Genomic DNA, 13383 nt, shown 5'->3' on the forward strand with positions numbered 1-13383 from the left:
TTCAGAAAAAAAAGCCAGAAAAAAAAGAAACGAAAGAAACAAATGAAAAAAAGTAAATAGAGAACAAAAAGAAAAAAAATAACAGCTAGGAAAAAATAAACACAAGACACTTTTTTAAAAAGGAATTTAAAAAAATAGAACAAAACAGGGAAAAAGAAGAAAAAGTTTGTCTCATTCTCATTAGCTACACCGCTTATCCTCAGTAGGGTCGCGGGGGTGCTGGAGCCCATCCCAGCAATCATCGGGCAGTGGGCAGGGGACAAAGAAGGAAAAATTCAGAAAAAAGCCAGAAAAAAAGAAAAGAAAGAAACTTAGAAACGTGTTTGATAATGATTTAGTTGCCACACTTGGGATTGCCGTTGCTCACTGTTGTTTCAAGCGTTGCTCACCGACTTTGTGTGAACGCTCAGACCCGTAAGGAAAATGACAGGGAACATTGGTCATAAATCTAGATCAAGGGTCACCAACCATGAGAGATACTTTTTTGTAAGTATTAGCGCCACGGGCTACGATTAGCATTCCTTAAATAACACGCTGTTGCTATGTTGTTGCTAGGTTGTTACTATTTTATTACCTGGTTGTAATTATTAGAGGTTAAAATAGTCAACCACTAAACACTGGGTGTCTCCGAAGCCGGGGGCCACTCCCAAAGCTGTATTAGATGACTACCATCGATGTCACGGTTGCCGAGGCGCCCAATTGGCCCCGCCCATTTGTCACGGTGGCCGTGGCGCCCAATTGGCCCCGCCCAAGTGGCGCCAGTTGGACAGATTGGCTCCCTATCAGTATGTAAACTCTGTCCAGTCAGTCCCCTTTGGTCGGTCCGTCTGCGAACCTCATCTAACGTTAGGCAAGCCTTTCGACCCTGACTCTCTCCTGTCCTGATTCCTGTTTTATTCCCAGCTCCGACCCCTTTTCTGAACTTGACTATTGCTCCACCGTCCCGGCCATCGATAGGTTTTTCCCCGCTCTCGACACTGGCTTCGCTCGCCACGTAAATAGGCGTAAAACAACACTCCTCTGATTGGCTTAAAAAAGATCACATGATTACATGAAACGATATAGTGCTGGTCGCTAGGTGTCACACTATCATAATAAAAACGTAAGTAAAAGTATCGGCTAGCTGCTCAACTGACCTTGGAAGATAAACAGGACAAACTAGACAAGAACGAAACTGGAAACCGATATTAAACAACAAAACAGACAGGCTTGATATCAAAACAGGATGTCAAAATTAAACAGGACAAACTAAACGGGAATGAAGCTGGAAACCGATATTAAACAGGACAAAATAAACGGGAACAGTACCGGACAGGAAATACCAACAGGAAACAGGACCGAGTCAAAACTTACGTCTTGCGGGGCAGAGGTTCGTTGACGGACTGACAGAGTAAAAGAGAGCGCACTGAGCTCAAATAGACGGAAAGCCAATCTGTCAACGAGCCGCAGCTGGCGCCGCACGGGCGGGGCCAATTGGGCGCCATGGCAACCGTGACAATGCATGGCACGGACTATAATAAATGTCCATAATCGATACGTAATCTTTAGACTAATACACGTTTCATAGTGGCTTGTTTTGGTGTAGCATGCACATGTCCTCTTAGCTGTGACCCGTAAGGGGCGATGACACTTCATGGGACAATGGCGTACAAACTAATGCCAGCTGCCGTTAATCACAAGGGGAGAAACGCGTCATTTCTAATCAGACGTGTTTGTCAAGACCAGAACGGAGACAGGACCCACGTGCGTTACGTTTCTCTCAGTTTTATTGGAAGAAAGGAAAGGGTTGCAACCACGATCCGGTGATCGCTGGACGCGGGAAGCAGGTCGCTCCGAACGCAGAAGTGGGAATTCCGTGGCGAGCGATGGTGGTGTCGGGAACGGAAAAACGGGTCAGTAGCCGGGACAGGAAAGCAAAAAACGTGGTCGGATCGGAAACGAGTCGATAGCCAGTGGAGGAGAGTAGACGTGGTCAGGATCAAAAAACGGGTCGAAGCCGGGAAACAGACGAGAGCAAAAACAGGTGGGAGGCAGGGTCAAAAAAGCTTGCCTAGAGTACACTGAGGTTCGCAGACAGACTGACAACAGGTGACAGATAGATGAGGGTTTAAATAGTGACAGGGACCCAATCAGAGTCCGAGGCCGTTGGCGCCAAAGGAGCGGGCACAGGTGGATCACATCGGTAACCATGACGGTGTTGACAAACAAGCACTATTCAATCCTTGAAAACGCATTATAATCCAAGTATTTTCAAGGATTTCACGCAACTGTATGAACCCTACGATTTTTTTTTGAATCAACTCTCCTCCTCCCGAGTCCTCACAGATAAAATGTGAAATTTGGGGTTTGCTTAGGGCTCTGTCCTGCAGGTCAAAAGGAATTGGTCGGGATCGGGCTGAGTCGCGCTGAGTGGGCCTGGGTCGGATTGGATGTCATGGTTGCCATGGGGCCCAATTGGCCCTGCCCGTGTGGCGCCAGCTGTGGCTCGTTGACGGATTAGCTTTCCGTCTATTTAAGCTCAGTGCTCTCACTCTTCCTTTGTCAGTCTGTCAACGAACCTCTGCCCCACAAGACGTGGGTTCTGACTCTGTCCTGTTCTCCTGTTGATATATTCAGTCCGGTATTGTTCCCGTTTATTTTGGTCCTGTTTAATTTCAGGTTCCAGTTTTGTTTCCATCTATTTTGGTCCCGTTTATTATTTTCTCCAGTTTTCGTTCCCGTCTAGTTTCTCCTGTTAATTATCGATATCCTGATTCGTTGTCAATCCTGTCTGTCCCTTCCTGTCCGGTATCGACCCCATCTGTCCGATATCAACTCGGGCAATTGGAATCGGTCTCGTCGGCAGGGTTGGGTAGGGTTACTTTAACTGGATTACTTTCACTTACTATTGGATTACTCCAATACCAAATATGCTAATAAAAGACAAAAGAAACTAAATATGAATACAATTATGACTCACAACACGTGTTAAGCTTTCTCTCCTGGCTTTGATCTCTTTGATCTCCGGCAAAACGAACATCAAATGCGACAGAAACAAATTGAAAATGAATCCAACAGCTCGCCGACATCATTTTTGCCGTTCCATGTATTCCGTTACTCCCTAAGCCTGCACAAAATTGAGTCATTTTATTCATATTTAGTTTGTCTTTTATTAGCATATTTGGTATTGGAGTAATCCAAAAGTAATTGAAAGTAATCCAGTTAAAGTAACTTCACCCAACCCTGCTCGTCGGTCTCTAGCTTCCAGTCTTTCCACGCCAGACCGCTGCCTAACATGCATGACTCCCCATTTCCTGTAAAATAAAAGGTTCGTGTGAGTACGTCACGCGTTTGGGTCCCGATCTTATTCTGGTTCTTGACACTAAGCACTCCTAAGTCCTCCATTTTTTTTTTGGTCTCCAAAACGGTGGGACTCCAGCTGACCTCCGGTAGCTGAGCTACTCGGAAGGCCGGCGCTGCAAAAAAATCCCCCAAAATTTCCCTCGGCTCAAACGTCTTCGCCGGCTGCCAAGATAATTGTCTTTTCGGGCTTCCGACCATTCGCACTCCGCAGCGATGGCCTCTCCGGGGTAGAACGAGGGGCAGTGTTACGAAAAGGAAAAAAAAACGGGATCGGGGCGGGGACGGCGTTCGGATGCCTCGTCCAGATGTGCACGGTAGCGCTCGGCCAGCCGCACATCTGCAAACGGTTGAAGCGGCTTGGGGGAATTCCTCTCTCAAGGACAATGAGACGCTTGACTGCCTCCGTCCACTCGTCCTGTGTCCTTTCCAGAGAAGTTTTCCTGTCTAGAGCAAAAGGGGGGGCAACTATTTGGAATCGGGGGCCACATTGGGTTCAGGAATTCGGCCAAGGGGCCCATCCTGGAGACCGAACCGATTTATTTTCGTTTATATTTATCCAATTTGCCTTGGTTTTGAAACACGTTTTAGGCACTAATTTTGATATGTAGTTGTCACGTTTGCCATGGCGCCCAATTGGCCCCGCCTGTGTGGCACCAGCTGCAGCTTGTTGACGGATTGGCTTACTCTACTTTGGTCAGTCCGTCTGCGAATCTCTGTCGATACTAGGAAAGCCTTTTTTGACCCTGACTCACGCCTGTCCCGTTCTTGCTCCCGTTTGTCTCCAGCTACGAGCTGTTTTGATCCTGAAAGCCGGGACGGGAAAGCAGATGTGGTCAGGATTAAAAAAACGGGTCCAAGCCGGGGACAGACGGGATCAAAAAACAGGACAGGTGGGATTCAGGGTCAAAAAAGGCTTGCCTAGTGTTCACTGAGGTTCGCAGACGGACTGACAAAAGGGGACAGACAGGACCGGGTTTAAATACTGATCGGAACTCGTGGCAATTGGCGCCAAAAGAGTGGGCTCAGCTGAGTCATATCAGTAATCATGACACACATTTTCAAATTTCTGGCCAATTTGCATTTTTAGGTTCGCCTTTTAGTCCGGAAATTACGGTAATTCGTTTAAAAAAATTGTTTGAATCACCCCCTCCTGAAGTCCTCGTTGTAAAGGACATCTTTGTATTTTTTCAGATAGCAAACAACATTTCAGTCTTTTGACTTTTTGGATCAATCTTAAAAAGTCATAAAATTGAAAGTAAACAAAAACAGGGAATTTATCCTGGAATTTAACAATTAAATTCAATTTAATTAAATAAATGAAGTTCCCTGTGAATGTGGATTGTTTTGAATACTAGAAGGTCGAGAAATTTTTATTTATATGACATAACATGAGCCTCACCTTGAGGTAGCTGTCATAATTGTGTGCCATCTTGCTTCTAGCGAGCGATGGCGGTGTCAGGGACCAAAAAAAAACAAAAAACGGGTCAGTAGCCGGGACTGGGAGAGCAAGGCGTGGTCGGGGTCGGAACGAGTCGTAAGCCAGAACGGGAGAGTAGACGTAGTCGGGGACAAAAATAGGTCGTAAGCCGGGACGGGAGAGCAGACGTGGTTAGGATCCAAACGGGTCGTAGCCAGAGACAGACGGGAGCAAAAACGGGACAGGTGGGAGTCAGGGTCGAAAAAGGCTTGCCTAGTAATCACTGAGGTTCGCAGAGGGACTGACAACTGGGGATTGACAGGGAGCCAATCAGAACCCGCGATGGTTGGCGCCAAATGAGCGGGCACAGGTGAGTCACATCAGTAATCGTGACACACAAGGCTTTTTCCCACACTCAAAACCAGGCCCGATTAGTTAACGTCTGGAGGAAAATCTGTTAAAAAACGTCTGCCTCTTTTTTTTGTCCAAACTTTACCTTACAGTGTCACTTAAACAGGCCCTTCTGGTTCACATCTAAAAGGAAATCTGCGAGAAGAACAACTACCGTAATTTCCGCACTATAAGGCGCACCGTGTTATAAGGCGCACCTTCAATGAATGATTTTAAAACTTTTTCCATACATAAGGCGCACCCCATTATAAGGCGCTATAAGTGCATGCTGGTTTAAGATCAGGTAATTGTGCAATTTTGTATTTGTAACCCTGTGCAGTCCTTCGAGACATTTTTGTGATTAAGGGCGTCATAAATAAATGTGACTTAACTTGACTTGGCCACAGTAGAGGATGTAGTTACGTTATGCAACCATTAGATGGTGCCGCGCTAAAGGGAATGTCAACAAAACAGTCAGATAGGTCAGTCAAACTTTAATAATAGATAACAAACAAGCTTTCCACAACTCCATTCACTCCCAAAATGAATAAACAGCCGTTTTATTATTTTCTCTGAGGTAAAGCATTTTCGTGACACATCTTTAACATCTTTGAACAACAGCAAGGCATAACATTTTACTTTTCCTCCATTTAGTCAACACGCAAAAAAACGTCTGATACTGTTATGGTAAATGAAACCTTAGTGCCATCGCAATATAGTGACACTCGTAATGTGCAAAAACAACAAGTGCAAAACAATAACAGTAAAGCAATAACATAATAACTGTAAAATGTAAAACGTTGAAGTGGGTTTTACATAATTCACGCATGGAACCATTGTTCAGTTAGCGAGTTCCTAGGGGGACTCTTAATTCTGCCGGCTCGAGCCACTCTCGTGTTCGATTCATTCATGTTGAACTCTCTCGCTGCTGCTCTATTCCCGTGTTCTACTGCGTGACTGATCGCCTTGAGTTTAAACTTTGCGTTGTAAGCGTGTCTCTTAATAGGAGCCATTTCAGGGTCTTTATACAAACGCACAAATAAAAGAGAATAGTTGTTTAATATTTCCCAGTATGCACAGCGCACTTCTTCTTCTACGCGAAAAATGGACTCTGTGGATGCTTACCGTAAGTTGCGAGACCTTGTAATTCAATATTGATCCATATATAAGGCGCACCAGATTATAAGGTGCATAGTCAGCTTTTTAAAAAAAAATCTGATTTTATGTGCGCCTTATAGTGCGGAAAATACGGTAATTACTTCTGGTTCTCGTTCGGATTGCCCGACTGCCTTCCTGTTTTTGTCTTTTGCAAACTTTACCCCCAGTCTGAAGCGTTTTCCCGTTCCAAGAGCAGACCCGTCTAGTTCCGAAGGAAAATCTCCACAGGAACAAAAAGTTTCCTGTTTTAGGCACTCATTTTGATATGTAGTTCCGTATAAGTTTTATTTATTTGTTTTAAATATTTTTGTATTATTTCGGCTGTTGGATTTTTGTAATTTGTTGTGGTATTTCTGGAGTATTTTTTTTTAGTAAATCCATATTTTTGCTATATTTTATAGGAATTCTGTTGTATATATGTAATATTTTCATCATAGTAGTTTTGTTGTACATCTGTAGTGTTTTGGTTGTATTTCTATTGTAGTTTTCTAGTATTTTTGTTGTATAAATCTTGCAGTATATCTGGAGTATTTTTGTTGAAATATTTTGGCTGTATCTTTTGTTTTATTTCTGTAGTATATTGTGATATTTTCAAAGTAAAAATGTTGTTATAGTTGTAATATTTTTTTTGTATTTGTTTTAGTTTTTTGATTAATTTTTGCAGTATATCTGGAGTATTTTTGTTATAATATTTAGTTGTTTTTTGTTGTTGTATTTCTTTAGTAAATTGTAATATTTTCATAGCAGAATTTTTATTGTATGTTTGTAGTGTTTTTTTGTATTTATGTTTTATGTATTTTTTGATAATATTTTCATTGTATAATCTTTGCAGTATATCTGGAGTATTTTTGTGGTATTTCTGTTGTAGTTTTCTAGTATTTTCGTTGTATAAATCTTGCAGTATATTTGGAGTATTTTTGTTGAAATATTTTGGCTGTATCTTTTGTTTTATTTCTGTAGTATATTGTGATCTTTTCAAAGTAAAAATGTTGTTATAGTTGTAATATTTTTTTTGTATTTGTTTTAGTTTTTTGATTAATTTTTGCAGTATATCTGGAGTATTTTTGTTATAATATTTAGTTGTTTTTTGTTGTTGTATTTCTTTAGTAAATTGTAATATTTTCATAGCAGAATTTTTGTTGTATGTTTGTAGTGTTTTTTTGTATTTATGTTTTATGTATTTTTTGATAATATTTTCATTGTATAATCTTTGCAGTATATCTGGAGTATTTTTGTGGTATTTCTGTTGTAGTTTTCTAGTATTTTCGTTGTATAAATCTTGCAGTATATTTGGAGTATTTTTGTTGAAATATTTTGGCTGTATCTTTTGTTTTATTTCTGTAGTATATTGTGATCTTTTCAAAGTAAAAATGTTGTCGTATAGTTGTAATATTTTTTTTGTATTCGTTTTGGTTTTTTGATTAATTTTTGCAGTATATCTGGAGTATTTTTGTTATAATATTTCGTTGTATTTCCTTAGTATATTGTAATATTTTCATAGTAGAATTTTTGTTGTATATTTGTAGTATTTTTTGTATTTGTTTTATGTATTTTTTTGATTGTATTTTCATTGTATAATTTTTGCAGTATATCTGGAGTATTTTTTAAAATAATATTTTTGTTGTACTTTTATTGTATTTCTGTAGTATATTGTAATATTTTCATTGCAGAATTTTTGTTGTATATTTGTAGTATTTTTTGTATTTATGTTTTATGTATTTTTTTGATAGTATTTTCATTGTATAATTTTTGCAGTATATCTGGAGTATTTTTTTGTTGAAATATTTTTGTTGTATTTTTGTGGTATTTCTGTAGTATATTGTAATATTTTCATAGCAGAATTGTTGTTGTATATTTGTAGTATTTTGTGTATTTATTTATTTTTTATAGTATTTTCATAGTATTTTCATATTTTCATTTCAGGAAAATCCCCATAGGAAGAAAAAATGATTTTCTTGTCAGTCCTTTAGCCTGCTTGACTGCCTTCAACTTCTCGTCTATTGCAAACGTTCCTCCTATTGTGTCATGAGATGTTTTCCTGCATTCAAAACAAAAAACAGGCCTTTCGAGTTCACCTCTGGAGGAAAATCTGCGGGCATAACAAAATCATTTCTCGGATTTTCTTTTGCTTTCCCACTCTCAAAATCAGGCCCATCTAGTTCCTGACTAGAGGTAAACCTGCGAGAAAAAACACAAGCTATTTCTCGTCTCTCATTTTGACCACATAAGTGTCTTCCTCGTCTTGTCCTTTGCTAATTTCCCCCCATCGTGTCACAAAACGTTTTTCCCTGTGTCATGATTACTGTTAAACTCCCGTCTTCCGAAAAGAACCTGTCGGACTGTCTGCGAACCTATGCTCTCAGCTAGGCAAGCTTTTGTACTCTCCGACATTATCCTGCCCTGTTTTCCTGCCTGATACCTGTTGCCGACCTTTTTCTGGACCCTTTTTGGCTTTTGCTCCTCCGTCCCGGCCATCGACCTGTTTGGCCCTGTTTCCTGCCTGATACCTGTTGCCGAACACTTTTCGGTCCTGTCTCCGTTCCTGGTCTGTGACACTGTGCTTAAAAACAGGCCCGTCTAGTTCCCGTCTGGAGGAAAATCTATGAGAAAAACAACAAATTATTTCTCGTCCCTCATTTTGACCACTTAAGTGTCTTCCTGGTCTTGTCCTTTGCTAATCCCCCCCCATCATGTCACAAAACATTTTCCGTGTGTCATGATTACTGATTCAGGGCACCTGCGGCTGCCCCGTTGGCACCAACAGCCACGGGACCTGATTGGCTGTTGGACTCTTTTTTAAACTCCCGTCTTCCGAAATGTACCCGTCAGACCGTCTGCGAACCTATGCTCTCAGCTAGGCAAGCTTTTGTACTCTCCGACATTATCCTGCCCTGTTTTCCTGCCTGATACCTGTTGCCGACCTTTTTCTGGACCCGTTTCTGCTTTTGCTCCTCCGTCCCGGCCATTGACCTGTTTTGCCGTTTCCTGCCTGATACCTGCTGCCGACCTCTTTTCTGGAACCGTTTCTGTTTTGCTCCCCCATCCTGGCCATCGACCTGTTTTTCTCGCTGTCAACGACTACCCCTGCTCGACATGGAAGTGCCACTTCCGCGTTCCTCGGATTATAGATGCAAGCGAGGCTCTCTTTCTTGATAAAAATTGAGTAAAACGAATGCTATCGGGTCCTGTCTCCGTTCCTGGTCTGTGACACTGTGCTTAAAAACAGGCTTGTCTAGTTCCCGTCTGCAGGAAAATCTACGAGAAAAACGACAAATTATTTCTCGTATCTCATTTTGACCACTTAACCGTCTTCCTGGTCTTGTACTTTGCTAATTTCCTCCTATCGTGTCACAAAACGTTTTTCCAGGCCCGTCTCGTTCACGTCTGGAGGAAAATCTCCCAGGAAGGTCTGGTTCCCGTCTGTAGGAAAAACCACCAATTGTTTTCTCCTCTTTGCTTTGGACCACTAGACTGCCTCCTTAAGTTTGTCTTTTGCAAACTTTTCCTTCAAGTGTCACAAAATGTTTTTCCAGGCCCGTCTAGTTCACGTTTGTTGGAAAATTTGCGAGAAAAACGACAAATTTTTTCTCGTCTCTCAATCTGCCTGTTTGACGGCCTTCCTCTTCTCATCCTTTGCAAAAAAAAATGCTCAAAAACAGGCCTATAGAGTTCAGATCCGAAGGAAAGTCTGCAAAAAAAATCAACAAAAAAATTTCGGGTCTCTTCTTTTTGACCACTACTGCTTTCCTGTTCTTGCGTTTAAAAACATGTTCCTGTCTAGTTTACGCCTGGAGCAAAATCTGCGAGAAAAACAATAAAATACTTTTTTCGTATTTCCTTTTGACCGCTTCTAGTCAAGTCATGTTTATTTGTGACTCCCTTAATCACAAGGAGTCTCAAAAGGCTGCACAGACCACAGACTATTGCAAACTAAAGAGTAGTATGACACCATCCCCTGATCTAAAACCTACATGAGGGCAAGGAAAAACTCAAAAAACTCATGTCATGTTTATTTTTAATGCCCTTAATCACAAATAGTCTCAAAGGGCTGCACAGATCATAGACAATTGCAAACTACACACTATTATAACACCATCCCCTGATCTAAAACCTACATGAGGGCAAGGAAAAACCCAAAAAACTCATGTCATGTTTATTTTTAATGCCCTTAATCACAAATAGTCTCAAAGGGCTGCACAGATGATAGACAATTGCAAACTACACACTATTATAACACCATCCCCTGATCTAAAACCTACATGAGGGCAAGGAAAAACCCAAAAAACTCATGTCATGTTTATTTTTAATGCCCTTAATCACAAATAGTCTCAAAGGGCTGCACAGATGATAGACAATTGCAAACTACACACTATTATAACACCATCCCCTGATCTAAAACCTACATGAGGGCAAGGAAAAACCCAAAAAACTCATGTCATGTTTATTTTTAATGCCCTTAATCACAAATAGTCTCAAAGGGCTGCACAGATGATAGACAATTGCAAACTACACACTATTATAACACCATCCCCTGATCTAAAACCTACATGAGGGCAAGGAAAAACCCAAAAAACTCATGTCATGTTTATTTTTAATGCCCTTAATCACAAATAGTCTCAAAGGGCTGCACAGATAGACAATTGCAAACTACACACTATTATAACACCATCCCCTGATCTAAAACCTACATGAGAGCAAATAATACACAGATATTGTCAACATAAAATATAGGTTATTCATATGCTATAGAATAGACGTGTGTTTTAAGCCTAGATTTAAACAGTTCCACTGAGGTTGCAGATCGAATCTCAGGGGGAAGAGCATTTCACAGCACCGGGGCCCGAATCGAGAACGCTCTCGAACCAGTGGATTTCTTCTTGGCTCTTGGGATCACCAGTAGACCAGCGTTTTCAGAGCAAAGGCTCCGGACCGGAACATAGGGGGAAATGAAATCTGAAAGATATAAGGGAGCAAGTCCATGCATGATTTTGTATATTACCAACAGAACCTTCAAATCACATCTTAAGTTAACAGGGAGCCAATGCAGGTTAGCTAAAATCTGGGTAGTGCAATCCAACTTTCTTGTCTTAGTTAAAAGCCTAGCTGCAGCATTTTGTACCAGCTGAAGGCTCTTGATTTCGGACTTCGGGAGACCGGAGAGTAGTGCATTACAGTCATCGAGACGGGAAGTAACAAACTTGGAATTATAATCTACGCATCTGACTGAGACAGCATGGGACGTATTGTAGCAATATTCGAAGATGGAATAAAGTTGTTCAAGTAATTTTCTTCACGTGTGTTTGAAAGGACAGATCGGGGTCAAATATGACACCTAAATTTTTGACTGAGTCACTCTGTGTGATGTGACATTTGTCAATGTTCACAGCAGTTTTTGAGAATAAGTCACACCATTTAGATGGACCAATAACTAACATTTCGGTCTTTTCAGAGTTAAGACGCAAGAAATCGAGTGACATCATTCTTTTATCTCAGTAAGGCAGGCCTCCAAATTTGCACAGTTTAGTGTGGCAGATTCCTCAATTGGAAGCTAAAGTTGAGTGTCATCTGCGTAGCAATGGAAACTGATATTATACTTGCGAATAATATCACTTCATGGAAGCATGTAGGTGCTGAAAAGAAGGGGGCTAAGTACTGAACCCTGCGGAACACCACAGGTAACACTAAAGGGCTCAGATGTCTTTTTGCCATATTTAACACAGTGCGTCCTATCTGAGAGGTAGGATCCGAACCATAAGAGGACGGTCCTCTCTTCTGTCTTTTTAGATAGATAGATAGATAGATAGATAGATAGATACTTTATTCATCCCCGAAGGGAAATTCACTTTTCCAGCAGCATCCCTAAGCTGAGAACAATCGAAAATAACTGAGAACAATCGAAAATAACACGGGAGCTGCTGGAGTGGCTGCCATTCGTGACGGCGCCGGAGAAACGATTCAATTTGAATCATGTACAAACAAACAAACAATTGAATCATGTTTTTGTAAACTTACCGTATTTTCCGCACTATAGGGCGCACCGAGTTATAGGGCGCACCCCCAAAAAATAATTTTTGGTCCTATATCTTCCATAGATAAGGCGCACCGGATTATAAGGCGCTACCATGGGAACGTCGACAAAACAGTCAGATAGTTCAGTCCAACTTATTACCCCCTTAACATTCCCAAGCTTGCAAAGAAGCAAATACGTGTCGTAGACACGTGCGGATGCGGTGTCCGTACGATGTCACTCAAATGCATCGTTCCAAATATCATTCGGAAGGTTAAATTCTTGGGATTCAAGAAATGCCAACCATTCCTTAGGTTCTATTTTCTTTTTCGCTCGCAACTTTACTGTGCATATTACAATAAACACTTGGAATTGAGTTTAATTTAAAAAAAGACCCATCACAGAAACATCGATATCACTCTGAAACAAGATACTGGGAAAATATATAGCCGGAGTAGCTCACCGAAGTCGTTGTGTTCAATAGTAATGTGCAACCATGGTCCTCTTATATCCGTGAGTGTAGTAAATCGGGGAGAATAAAATATTTACAAATACAGAATAGTAAAACATGCTTTCTCTATGCTGTAGACAACCAACCAAACTTGCTATTCACATTCATCTTTTTCGGCCAATTGCAGGCTTTGTTTTGTCCCTTTAGCCTATGCAAGCCCGTAAATGATTAAAAAGGATCCGCCCCCTTTACCTCGAATAACTTTAGCCAATAGTGATCGATTCAACTGATGATTGACACATCTTTTTCGGCCAATTGCTGGGTTTGTTTTGCCCCTTTAGCCTATCCGAGCCTGTAAATGATAAAAAGGATCCGCCCCCTTGACCTCCGAATAACTTTAGCCAATAGTGATCGATTCAAATGATGATTGACACATTGGTTAGGAAATGAAACGCCGGTATATAACTCCCAGCATACACCGCGGACGACTTCGCCTTCGGGGGAAAATCTAGTCGGCGGCTGTTGCATTAGTTGCAAGACTTTGCGACTTAATGTTGATCCATATATAAGGCGCACTGTATTATAAGGCGCATGGTCAGCTTTTGAAAAAAATTAAGA

This window comes from Urocampus carinirostris, chromosome 20 (assembly GCF_059441175.1).
Source record: "Urocampus carinirostris isolate Australia breed hairy pipefish chromosome 20, RoL_Ucar_1.0, whole genome shotgun sequence".
Lineage (NCBI taxonomy): Eukaryota > Metazoa > Chordata > Actinopteri > Syngnathiformes > Syngnathidae > Urocampus > Urocampus carinirostris.